Source organism: Drosophila subpulchrella, chromosome 3L, assembly GCF_014743375.2.
Source record: "Drosophila subpulchrella strain 33 F10 #4 breed RU33 chromosome 3L, RU_Dsub_v1.1 Primary Assembly, whole genome shotgun sequence".
Taxonomy (NCBI): domain Eukaryota; kingdom Metazoa; phylum Arthropoda; class Insecta; order Diptera; family Drosophilidae; genus Drosophila; species Drosophila subpulchrella.
The window spans coordinates 3370084-3384240 of NC_050612.1; the positions used below are offsets into that span (position 1 = coordinate 3370084).

Here is a 14157-nt window from a genome sequence, read left to right on the forward strand (position 1 = left end):
GGGGAGAAAGAACGGAATGGTTAAATTCTTTCAAATCTTTTGAATGGATCAGTAGTTGATTTTATTTTAAAAGCTTATTTTTATCAGGGTGCACATGCATTGACCACCATTCTCGGCAGCCAAACCCCCCAGTTTTAATTACAACTTCCACTTGGTCCTGACAACAAACTTAATGGCCAACAGCATGTATTCTCCCCCTGAAGCCTTGCTAATTTGCAGTCATCAACATGTCTTTATTCTTGGAGTCGCACATGGTTGGCATACTACCCGTTGAGACCGCCGAGCCGAGTATAATGCACACATCATTTAAAATGTTTTTTTTTTGGGTTCTTTAATTAGTATTTGGTGAGATGGAACCAACTGAAATGGAGAGCTGCCAGCGTACATTAGCGCATTATTAAAGTCATCAGTTTTATTCCACAGATATATTGCCAAAATAAACGGCTACCTAAATTTGTATTGAACTATCGAATAACATGTCCCGAATTCACACGTGTAGACTTTTTGGTTTTATTGCAAGACATAAAACTTTGGTGGCTTTTCTGTTCGAGGGCGCTCTCGGCCCATCGCCACCACACCTCAGTCGGTAATATTCTCTTTGTGGATCTGTGTATTCAAATGCTGCATACAAAAACTGGCTCACAGTTGTCGCTTTTCGAAAGGCAAATAAAATGGGTTTTGTAAAATGGAACTGTGCACTTGAAAGCCAGCGGCTTTTGGACAAACATTCTAAAAAATAGTTGCGAAACGTGATTGGCATATTAGAGTGCGGGCTTCGATGATCTAGAGATTCGTGCCCTAAATGCCGGTGGGAAATGGTATGAAGCTGGTACCTTCCCAAAACATTGCCTTGCGATTCTCCCACATTATCTCCAAGCGAGTTAATCGCTCAGTACCAGTCAGTCCCTTCCCGGTAAACCGGATAGACTTCACCTGTTGTAAGGGGTACTAAGCGTTACATAAGCCAGAGTTTGCTAATTTGCAACCAAGTCTTGGGCAATAAATTTCAACAAGTCGGCTGGATTAGCAATGCAAAGGTTTAACGAGAAATTTAACCACCAACACCCGGAATTCCCCAGCTTAGGCGCGAAGCTACGTCTGCACCTGAATCGGAGACTCTAGATCCGTGTGTTTATTACTCTGTACCTGCTCCTCAATAAAAATACTAATGGTGCGCCTAGCTCTAAGCATCTTTCAGGACTTCTGGAAGGAGAGAAACTCGTAAGAATTAGCATACTTCTCTATGGACGGCCAAACGAAGATCAATAAAGATTTACTTATGAACAAACCACAACCTCCAACCCAATCCCAAACATATGTACACACAAAGGTATGAGTGAGTTGGCATAGTATATGAGTTAGTGGCACCACTTACGTCGGAGGCATTGATGACTATCATTTTGTTGGATCAGAAAAAACGACGACGATGGGACGAATTCTTATCATTAGAGCGAGGGTTGAGACCTTCCGACCCTCTCGCCACTCGACATTCGGGGACGCACGCCAATCGATTCTGGGCCTGTTTGCAGCTTGTTTTATTTGTTCCGTCACGAACGAGATGCGAGCATGAATACTAAAGTTTACTGAAGTTTGCCAGCCTCAAATATCCCTCCGCACATGGTACGTGCGCTTAGATCGGCAATGGAGCTTTACGAGGCGAGTGGTTCCGGGGTTACAGCTGGATAGATCGCCCAGTTCCGCGTCACCCAGTAGGAGTTCTCATTGTCGGGAATATTGAGCAGTCACTGTTTGCAGCACTCTCGGCAGTAGAAAAGATATCGCGCGAATCTGATAAGGAAATATCAAATCGAAAATCGCAGTCAGCCGACGTGGGTCATCGACAGCTCTCGATGTCCCACTCCGCTTTGATTGGATTTTGACAAAGAAATTTAAAAACCAAAGACGTCAAGCCACCATACTTTGGCTACAAAGGGAATTCCGCGACGTACAGTGGACTTGGTTAGCAGAGTCTTTCTTTTTTTTAATTTTTTAACGCTTTGCGTCGAAACATAATGGGGCTCATGAGAGTAAACACAGGGAATACTAATTTATGATGCTGTCATGTTAAACTTAAAGTGGGTTTTAAGGCTTTCAAGCCTTGTCCATGGGGACAATAAAAAACACCCCAAAAGTGCTGTTTTTAAATAAGTTGTAGATTTAAAAGATAGAGCGTGAGTAATCAAGCTATGCTCTGATTGAATTAATTATATTTGAGACCGCGCTTGCTAAATGTTATTTCTTAATGATTGAAATTAAACTTCCACGTCAAAATTACACAGGGAAATTCAAAATTTAACTATTGATTGTTATGAAAAATACAACGTATTAACATTGAACATCTCTCGTGTTAACCAGTGTCCACAGTAAGAGGCAATTCTTTCAGCAGACGATTGGTATGAGTGACGCCGTCTGACGAAGAATTCTGGAGAACCGGGGGCTAGTTTCTCCAGCTTGTTAGAAATTCGAAAACGTGGCCGAGACGTTTTGCTTCTTGATTCTGGCTCTATTTACTACGGGCAGAGGTGAAGACTCGAGCTTTCGAACTGGGCACTTTCACCGGAAGCCGAGGTCTGGGACCGCACTGGCACGGAGATACTTTCTGATCGCTGCGTCGGGAGCTCGGAACTCGACTGAACGAGCATTTATCGGGGAGGTTGTTAGGAAGGTAAATTGATTGAATTGCGGCGCGGCAGGTGGGTGGTGGGGGGTGGGGGGTGCCGTGGGAGTGGGTTGGTGGGTGGGAGCAGCAGCCACAGCGACAGCAGCAACAACAACAGAGATGTGGACAGGTGAAACAAGGCGGCAGATAATGTGAAAAACAGGCGACAATCACGGCACAACAACAACAACAACAATGGCAGCGGCACAAACAATTCCCAGTGTGGGAGAGAGACGCAGACACTAACAGCGGGCGCGGGCAGCCGCCGATTGCTTTCAACTCACGCGACAGTGGGCAGGGGGGCGGGGGAGGCTTAATTAAGTGTGTCCATGCAAAACAGCCTGTTTCGATTCACGAAATCGTATCGCTTTGTTTCACTATTTGTTCCCGATGTTTTTTGTCGGAAAACCAGAAAAACGCGCAACGCAAGAAAAATGATCGAGCGACGTCACGTAAAACGTAAGTGCCAGCAAAACGTAAGCCACCGTAAGTGTCAGTAAAAGAGGGAGATAGCCTCAGCGTAAGTGTCAGTAAAAAAGGGAGATGCAAGATGAGAACTGAACGATGAACAACGAACAAAACGTAAGTGCGCAAGGCAAGAAATGTGATCGAGCTACGTTAACGTAAACGTAAGTGCCAGCAAAACGTAAGCCACCGTAAGTCAGTAAAAAAGGGAGATGCAAGATCTGCTCTCCGAAAGGAGAGGTAAGTGTACAGTCTGAGAGAGCGCGCAGTCGCCAGAGCGAGAGGGCACCACTAACAGCACGGGCGGCTGTTGGAACGCAAGCCCAAAGTTTCAAGAGAGCGACTCCAATTAGGCTGCAGACTATGCTCTGTTATCGCTGAAATCATATGATAATGTTTGTTTCGGTCAGGTTCAGATTGGAGTTGGGGACGTGTCGTGTTTTTTTAATTAAAGCATACACACGCGTTATGAGCACGAAACTTAAATACTGCCCACAACTTGGTGCCGAAATGTTCAGTTTTGATTTTGAGTTTGAGTTTTTAATTCCTATCTCATATTTCCTGTTTCACTTAGCTGGTTTTGAACGAACTGCTTATTCATAAACATATGTACATATGCATCGTAAAAATTTTTGAAAGTAAAATAGACACGAATTAACTTTAAAATTATGTATTGATATGTTTAAAAAGTTCATGGATGTATAATATACATTGTATATGGGTGTCAAAATTGTTTAATATTTTGTACAATTTATGTAAAGGGTTGACAACTAAAAAGAAAATCAAATAGAGTCAAACAATGCTCAAGTAAGCAAGTGGAAGGGCAAACTTTTTGGTTTGCAAAATTACATATATTTTGCATCGAAAAAGAAAAATATAAGCAAAATGATCCTATCACAGGAAAAAAGTTGGGGTCGAAAGGTTTAGTATAGAAAATACATAAACCAAACTGCAGAACGATTTGATGTTTTAAGATACAAACAGTGTAACAGTGTAAAGTAAGCAAGAACAATTCAAATACCAAATCAAACCCATATTCGGTCAATATTTAAAAAAAGCCTTGTCAGTAAGCTGGTTTAATTGTTCGGCACGCGCACATCTTAAGTAAAGTATCTTTAGTATACTATTGGGATCCCAGACCATCGGATGTTTTCAGCGGGGTGATATGCGGCTATTAGCGGTTTCGCTTACAATTGTTTCGCCACTGCTAATTACTCAATTACATGGATCCGCTATCTGCAGCAATCGCTATTTTTGGGAAAGCCTGTTCATTGTGTCGCCGCTGCCCTTACAATTTTCATATGCAAATGTTCTAGGCAGCGCGTGAGATTTCCTGATCGCTGGCCTATTAGCACCCTTTACAATGTTTGGGAACCTGCCACCGCACTATCGACCAAAAACAATCGCATCGCACTTTCAGAGACCTCCACTCCGCGTGACTTGTTTTGACTTGCATAAGCAGTTGTAAGCGTGGACAATTATCTGATTCCAGAAATAATGCAGGTTACCCAAGCCATTTTCAATAACTGAGTAGATGTGTCTATGTAAAGGCAATCCGTAATTAATTTGAATTCGAGGCCACCTATATAAAAATATTATTATTGATCAAATGCAACAGTGCATATGAGAGATAAACTAAACTAAAACGAATTTGCAGTGGATTAGTGTTGCATAGTTTTCGGCGCGTTGAAACAAAATACGGTAATTGCTCTGAATTGAAACGAGTTGAAACTTCCAAACATTTGCATTTTGCATTTTGGGAAATCTCAAAGGCTTTAATGTTTTTAAGGTATATTCGAAATGAGTTGCTAATGTTTCAAAAACCAGTACACCAACATATATTTTAGCTTTAATTTCAAAGCATAAAAATAATTCTGATCCTCAGAGCTTGCCAGTTCAGTCTTCTAAACTTAAAATGTTCTAATAACATCGAATTACTTTTGGTACTTACAGTGTACATAGATGGACATTAATAATCAAAACAAAATCTCATATAAATTGTTCAAAAATATTTAAAAAAAATTTAGTGTACCCTTTTACTCTACGAGTAACAGGTATGAAGAGATAGCTCTTACTAAGCTAGCAAAGTTCGAAACAAATATACTTTTACAATTTATCTTATATGTAGTATAAGCGCCCCGCATGATTGTTGAATATGGGCATATGCGCCAAATGGTCAATCAGGCCCGAAACAAAAAAATCTTCATAATCATCGTATTTTTTGCGTATTTTCATAAGTAAATGGCCATATTTTCATAATAGTGTGGAACTAAAGCATATTTCATTTGCTTTGTTGAAGAAATTTCCCTGAAAACTGAAAAAATATACTTGTTTCATTTTTAGCTAATTTTAAAGGCATCTTATGTTTAATTATTTTGCATGGAAATCATATGATTTGTTTGCACTTTTTCTAGCAAATATCTTTATTACAATCTAATCAGTAGATAAAAATTCAAAGAGAACGAAAACATGTTCAATTAACTGTTAATAAAACAACATGGAAAAATCGTAAGTTCGCGACCCGTACGTTCGCGTCCGGTACTTTATTCAACAAAAACAAGAAAGGAAGTTAGCTTCGGCAAGCCGAAGTTTGTATACCCTTGCAGCTATAATTATTAAATTTAAAAATACAAAAAATGATATTCCCAATAGTATAAGATAATATGTCAAAAAACACCGAAGCTATAATTTGTTTCATATTATTTTCCCACCGATTTTGCGATCGTTCCTATGGCAGCTATATGATATAGTCGTCCGATTTTGATAAAATTAAATTCGAAACTCAGAACTAATTAAAAAATGTTATTTCCAAGCGTAGGAGGTTATATGTTGAAAAACACCGAAGCTATAATTTGTTTCATATTATTTTTCCACCAATTTTCCGATCGTTCCTATGGCAGCTATATGATATAGTCGTCCGATTTTGATATAATTAAATTCGAAATTCAGAACTAATTAAAAAATGTTATTTCCAAGCGTAGGAGGTTATATGTTGATAAACACCGAAGCTATAATTTGTTTCATATTATTTTTCCACCTATTTTCCGATCGTTCCTATGGCAGCTATATGATATAGTCGTCCCATTTCGATAAAATTTAATTCGAAATTCAAAACTAATTAAAAAATGTTATTTCCAAGCTTAGGAGGTTATTTGCTTAAAAACACGAAAGATATAATTTTTAAAACTTTTTTTTTTGCGATTGTTCCTACACAGAGAAAAAAACGGAACAATACCCGTTTGATATTGTCTCCTCAATTTTCACATATCAATTTTTTCATATCAAAAAGATTCGAATTCATATCAATATGATACGAAATCATATCAACTTCAAATGTTAATATGAATCCGTATCATAATGATATGAATACTTAGCAAGTTGATAAGATTTCATATCAAACGTAACATCGAAAAGTCTTCGAAAAAATAGTATGACTGTAAATTCGTCCTTTTTGTGTATATTCTGTGTACAACGGTATAATTACGCTTTGTATGCGGTGGTCCCACTTTTATTTACTGCGTCAATTTTAGTGTAAAACGTGACAAAAGAAAAGTTTAAGGTGTTTATAAATGTAATTACTTGGTAAGTATGTATAATTTTAACTAAATGACTTTATTTGTGCATTAGTTTGTCGAAGTACAATGGAGGATCCACTTTTGCTTCAATTCCTTACGGACCACGAGGCCGATTTGGTTGTGCTTGACCTGCTTTTAGGTTTTTATAAATCAACATAGCCATTATTAGTTGAGACTTATTTTTGCAATATATTCCTAGAGTGTGGATACAACTACGAAAGGCTGCAGTACATTAGTGCTTTAGATCTTGATATAATATTTTCCAAGAGAGAACATCTTGGTCTGAAATCCGAGTTCCGCGAGAAGCTCCAAAAATGGAAGCAAGCACAAGTAAGTTTAATTTTTAATTTTTTCATAATAGGTTGTAATAATTTCAAATTTTAGCACATTGATGTCTGCGCATTGGATACGACTGTGCCAAAACTAATATTAAATTTAAGGATAAATTCATAAAGGAGTTGAATTTTAAAGGTACCACGTACAAAAAAGAATACTTTTTAACTAAAAATGTTTCATCAGTTATAGAGCTCTACAAAATCGTTCGAAAACATGAAATTTATTTCACAACAAAGGAATTTTTTGTGAGCAGCTTTAATTAGCATTACCAATCCTATGAAATTGGCTCACTTATAAATAATACTAAGATAATAAATATAAACGAATTTGCAGGCCGACCAATTCATGTATATTACACACCAACTGGTCTTAAAATGATAAGAAGAAAAATATTTTAGTTTATTTAATTATGATAAGTAATTTTAAGTTACAATTATTTTTTATAGGTAACATAAGACTTTGAATGAAAATAAATTTTAAATAAAACTACAAATTTGTTTCTCTCAATAAAATGATTTTAATATAAAGCTGGGTATGAGTTAAATGTCGAAAAAAATGTCAAATTGATACAAAAAAAATATCAGTTTGATATGAAAGCATATCAGTTTGATGTGAAAGCATATCAGTTTGATATGAAAGCATATCAGTTGGATATTAAAAAATACCACAATTTGGTCACAACTTTGATATGTGCTCATATCAATCTGGTATGAAAAATACCAAATTGACATGTTCGAAAATATCAATTTCATATGTTCGAAAATATGAATATGATATGGCAACATAAGGGATCAAAATTGATATGAAAAAATACCCGATTGATGACCAGTTTTGGTATTTTTTTTTCTCTGTGTACGGGAGCTATAAGATATAGTTGTCCGATCCGCCTGGTTCCGGCTTATATACTACCTGCAAAAGATATAAGACTTTTGGGAAAGTTTCAGCCCGAAAGCTTTAAAACTGAGAGACAAGTTTGCGTAGAAACGGACGGACAGACGGACATGGCTAGATCGACTCGTCTAGTCATGCTGATCAAGAATATATATACTTTATGGGGTCGGAAACGTCTCCTTCACTGCGTTGCAAACTTCTGACTGAAATCAATATACCCTCTGCAAGGGTATAAAAATACAAATGGAGATATTTCCTTAGGAACAGACTCGATAGAAAGCTACACGAATCCATTTTAAAAGTGAAGTTATTGCTGCAGAATATTCCGTCCCAATTTGCAGATTTTTGCATTTTACTAGATGAAGCCCAAGTCGACTTCCATTTTGCGTACCTTCGCGACCGCATGTTTTTTGCCAATATTATGAAAATAATAGCGAAATAAACCCCATCATTTACACTATGCAAAGAGCTAACAAAATTGTATCGAATAGCAAAAAAATTCAGAAAACGTTTTTCTTTTTATACCCTTGCAGAGGGTATATTGATTTCAGTCAGAAGTTTGCAACGCAGTGAAGGAGACGTTTCCGACCCCATAAAGTATATATATTCTTGATCAGCATAACTAGACGAGTCGATCTAGCCATGTCCGTCTGTCCGTCTGTCCGTCTGTCCGTCTGTCCGTCCGTTTCTACGCAAACTAGTCTCTCAGTTTTGAAGCTATCGGGCTGAAACTTTCCCAAAAGTCGTATATCTTTTGCAGGTAGTATATAAGTCGGAACCAGCCGGATCGGACAACTATATCTTATAGCTCCCATAGGAATAATCGGACAAAAAAATGAAAAAAAATTATATCTTTGGTGTTTTTTAGCATATAAACTTTTAAGCTTGGAAATAACAATTTTTAAATAATTTTGAATTTTGAATTAAATTTTATCGAAATCGGACGACTATATCATATAGCTGCCATAGGAACGATCGGAAAATTTGTGGAAAAATAATATGAAAAAAATTATAGCTTCGGTGTTTTTTAACATATAACCTCCAACGCTTGGAAATAACATTTTTTAATTAGTTCTGAATTTCGAATTAAATTTTATCAAAATCGGACGACTATGTCATTTAGCTGCCATAGGAACGATCGCAAAATTGGTAAGAAAATAATATGAAACAAATTATAGCTTCGGTGTTTTTTAACATATAACCTCCTACGCTTGGAAATAACATTTTTTAATTAGTTCTGAATTTCGAATTTAATTTTATCAAAATCGGACGACTATATCATATAGCTGCCATAGGAACGATCGGAAAATTGGTACGAAAATAATATGAAACAAATTATAGCTTCGGTGTTTTTTGACATATTATCTTATACTATTGGGAATATCATTTTTTGTGTTTTTAAATTTAATAATTATAGCTGCAAGGGTATATAAGCTTCGGCTTGCCGAAGCTAACTTCCTTTCTTGTTTTTAATTGCACTAAGTGCGTGCGGACGTACGTTCGCGACCCCTGGTAATGCCCATATGCGACAATGATACCAGTAGTCTAAACTTTTAAAAACTGTAGGAGCCACAATTTTGGGCGGTGAAATAAAATAGAACCTAGAATGTAGAATCTAGAATCTGCATGCATAATCCCAAAATGCTATCTTTTATAGTTTCAGAGATCACAGCGTTTATACGGACGGACACACGGACATGGCTAGATCGACTCGGCTAGTGATCTTGGTCAAGAATTTATATATACCTTATGGGGTCGAAAATGCTTCTTTCTACCTGTTACATACTATCCGACGAATCTAGTAACCCTTTTTATCTACGAGTAGCGGGTAAAGAAATGAAAACAGATTATTAATGAGTCATGGAAAATTAAATATTTTTGTTTAGTGTACGGTTTCTGTTATATACGTTTAATTTTTACGACATGGCATGAAATTCAAGGGTATACAAGCTTTGGTTCGCCGAAGCTAACTACCTTTCTGGTTACTCGTGTACTTAGAGGGAAAGCCGGCGGGCCCTTTTACCTTCCTTTGGTGGAAAGCTAGGTTGACTAATGATGGTGCCTTGACAGCCGACAACAAAGAAGGCCACAAGAAGCCTCTTGGGTACACACTGCGGTTTCTGGGGCAGTTTGCAATCATTCTAGATGTATATTAATTTACGTCCCTTGCTTGAAAGGACACAAACACACGGAGAACAGGAGGTATGATTGTTCGGAGTTGAGGCTTAGTTAGGGAGAAGTTTTCGCCACGGTGATGCTTGCCACAATTTCCGGCATCAATAACATGGTGATGGGAGAGGCAGATGTTGGGCACTGTGCATTCAATAACGCAAACATTGCGTCAGCGGCTTGTACAAAGAATAAAACTAACCAGCATGACTCATGAAACTTAATCGATACAACCTTTAAAGTCCCTCGCACTACCTTCGGAGTTTGGGACATGAAACGATATAAAACGAAAGATAAAACACTCCAGAGATCTGAGTTTCGATTCCGTTAATGTTGGTCTTCTAGTTATGAAAATGTTATGGTACCATTTTTTGGAATGTGTAAAAAGTTGTGGGCCAGTTCTTACGCTTTTTTATTTGTATCTATTCCAACGACCTATTGGCTTAGTGATTCTTTTGGTAATCCCAAATTAAAAAAGTTGTTAAGATTATAGACATATTCCACGTCCTTCTTTCAGCGATATTGGGTTCTGCCCACCTACGTCGTCTATCGGGAATTGTCATGCAATTTCTAGCTCAGTAATTTCAATCAAGCGCCATCAAATTGAAATTGTTTATTTTTCCCACTACATCGGTTTGTGCATACACAGGAAAACGTGGTTTGTTTTCTTCTACTGTTTTAACGGGTTTATTAATCCCACAAAATCTGAGATGGTTTAAGTATTCTGTAGTTAAATATTGTAATGCAACTAACAATAGAGCAACTTCAAAAATGAAAGCAACCTGCATATTTTATACGCTTTTGTGCGTTTATAAAACAAATATTTAAGATCCGATCCCATTTATTACAGTCCTCACATGTGCACTTCCGAATCTAGCGGGAAGCAAGAGAACCAAAGTCTCCAAGTGGAGTTTATTTAATTCAGTGATAGCATTAAAAATTTAATATCTTTACTGTGGGGCGTATTTACGTTTTTGAACTTACTAAAGTTAATCATTAAGAAATACTTTGTGATTTGTCAACTGTTGATTACAGTTTGTTTTCTCACCTTTCCAAATTTATTTCCATATAAAATTATTAGTTCTGTTAAATAATTAAAGACATTTTTTTGTGTGACAAAATTGTATGACCAATCCGCAAATTAAATAAACGGAAGATGTCCAAGCAAAGTAAACTGTTGGCCAGCTGAATAGTTAGACAGTTGGGTGCAATTGGTCAGGGCAATTATTATTTTGGTATTTCATATCTGTTTTTATGCACTCCAGATATCGAAGCTCGAGCGGTTACTTGATTCAGAGCACTTTACTAATTATGTATACATTTTTTAAGTATTAATAATTATCTATTCATTTATTATCCATTTATACTTTTAAAAACTTGTAGTACTAAAGCTGTACCGATACCAACGATTTGGTGGAACGGACCAAAAGAACGGTGTATTTCCCGATATTAAATGGGATTTATTCGGATCCAGTTTCATTCAAGAAAAAACATAGAAAACACGAGTAACAAGTATGTACATACACTGATAAAAAATGGAATAGTAAAATAAAATATCTGCATATTGAATTAAAAATGTTAAAGTGTTAAAAAATGGTGTGTACAAAAACGTGATGTTTAAAATATATATGTCAAGGTAGAACTTATTAGTTTTAACGTTAGTCATATTAACTTTAAGTATTTGAAATCAAATAAAAAATTTTTATGCTAGCTATAACTGTTTATTTAATTATTTTCATATTTGAAAAAAACAACAACCGCAATGGATAAAAACAATTATTTAAACTAAATATTAAATCCTTGGACTTACTATTTTTTTTACAAGTGTACCATTATAGACGCAGCACTCAGGAAAGGAAAACAAATTGCAGCACTTTTATGAAAAGGTATCCCATCTTTCTGCAAGCTTTGCAGAAAAAAGTATGCGGGGAATGATAAGAACAAAACGTATAGTTATCAGTATGTTCATTTTATGATGAACGATTAGAAAAAGTATTGCGTAAAGAAGCTCTACAGAGACGCATCATTTTTAGATGGCTCTGGTTATTTATATCAGCCATAAATTGCTGCTAGGCATTACGCGCGCCATCCCATCCTAAAAAATAACTACACCTATTCGGTATATTTCCTTGTACAGTTCCTTCAGATTGACTAAAAAACTGACCGCTAGACGAGACACATTTATCAACCCAACGCAATAGCTCAGCAATAGACGACGTCGAAGAAAAGCGGTAGATGAAGTTGAGGGCGTTTCCGAGCCACGTAAAATGAAACTGTGGCCCGAAACTGTGCGTTACTTAACGGTCAGAAGCAGGGCTCCTCGGGCGTAAAAAATGGGTACCAAGTGGACCCATTATTCTTGGCCTCCGTGCTCGAGGGCTTGGGCCACTGGTTAGTTTGCATAGCAAATGTCTCATGGAAAACGAGCTCCCGCAGAGGAGGAGAATTCTAACGAGCTCGCCGGATGTGCACGGAGAACTGCGGAATGCTCAAAAATCACAAGCTAAGTGGCAGCAAGGGAGAGAGTTCCTATAGAAGAGATGATCGAAATTGCGAGGGCTCTGAACTTTTATTCGGCATTCAATACTCGAACGGGCGGTGCCAACACAGGCGCTAATGATGAGCAAATAGTCTCGTTAAAGATGTGAACCGATGACTATGCAAATGCCAAATGCCATAAATTTTGATGGCAGCTAAGATATGAAAACTCCAGCAAACCAACTGAACGGAGGGTTTCGGAGGAGGTTTCGTTTAATGAGTTGAAGTTACGCATCGAATCGATTCCATTCGCAAATTTATGGCAAATGCAAGTGACTTGGTGCTAGCCATTAAAAGTTGGTCCAAGTTGCGATTCGCTTTAATGCATATAATGACCGGTCGTAGGACCCCAACGGGAGTGGACCGTCTCTGCCTTCTTACTCGCATAGTTTATCGCTTGTAAGCTGCTTAGCCTAATGGCTTTGTCCGGGCACATTGCTTAGGTCGTAGGTCCTTCGGTGGCGACCCGACATTTTATGCACCATTAAGTGCAGTTCGACAGCAAGAGGTTGAGGCCAGCCAGCTTTAACTTGGGCCTTTGGGACTGCTACTTAGGACCCAAATCAATCTAAATCGCGCGGGCCGAGCCAAGCCAAACAAATGCTGCGATTTTGATATGCAATCCAATCTGGGTAGTGTCGTTTGCCAATTTCCCAGGCACCCTCACTAGGTCCTCTTCCCACTTTTGGCCCCGAAACAAAAATCCTATTAAAAGCGAAGGAAGGAGAGCGAATCGAAAGGAAGTAAAATCGGGGAGACTTGCACCCTTTAGATTTCACAGTGAGCTTTGGAAACCCCTTGCTTTTGTTAATTCTCATCAGTCTCGATTACGTAATCATAACCACATCTGCAGGAGGTTCGACGAGCACTTAAGCTCCGGCATCTGTTGGTGAAAATACGGTGTGACAGACAGAAATAGATTGGTCTCGATCTGGGCGTTTGCATGTCTTTCCGTTGAGCGTCCTGAATAATGCGAGTGGAGATTCGATTATACGTAATAGAAACGAATAAATCTAGAATGACTCAAATATTTGCTTCACGCGTTGTTTTCCTCGCACGAATATGTGTACTCGCTGAAAAAATAACAAAGCAAGAAACTTCAAGAAGCTCCCCGGAGGAGGTGGATGGGGTGGCGGGACCATTATAATAGTTTGCAACGCCTGCAGCAGGATGCCAGCTTAGGGAGCATTCTCCACTTTGACACTCGAGAGCCGCAACGAGATAAAAAACGCAGACGACCAGGATGAGTTGGGAGGGAGGAGAAACGAGGTCGCATCTTGTCCTGGAGTCGCATTCTCGAAATGCACAGACGACAAGGTGAGGGGTCGCATACAAATAGGAGGAGTCTCCTACCTTCCCACAGGACAGCCACCTTCAGACGGTCTTGACACCCGCACCAACGTTTGTATAACATAAACAAGAGCGCTTTAAGAAGTCGTTATTGTAGTTCTGTATGGTATCGTTTATCTTCTGCGCTTTAAAACTACTTCGGTTCCTACCAACTTAATTGATCTCAGTTCTATG

At 38.0% G+C, this 14157-nt stretch overlaps 1 protein-coding gene across 7 annotated transcripts in view; it reads right to left on the reverse strand.

Annotated features, from left to right (window-relative positions):
* Nucleotides 1-14157, reverse strand: part of LOC119555673 (calcium-transporting ATPase type 2C member 1) — a 45600-nt gene that overhangs the window by 10811 nt on the left and 20632 nt on the right. Inside the window, exons 1-2 of one of the 7 annotated variants that reach the window (XR_005219911.1) lie at nt 2944-3094; nt 1376-1788 (exon numbers count right to left, since the gene is read on the reverse strand). The exons of 3 other annotated variants lie outside the window; for them this stretch is intronic. The gene's annotated coding sequence lies outside the window, so the exon portion shown is untranslated. Of the gene's footprint in view, nt 1-1375; nt 2241-2511; nt 2661-2943; nt 3095-14157 lie in introns of those variants that run through there. 3 more of the 7 variants (XR_005219909.1, XR_005219912.1, XR_005219910.1) reach the window with 3 other exon arrangements.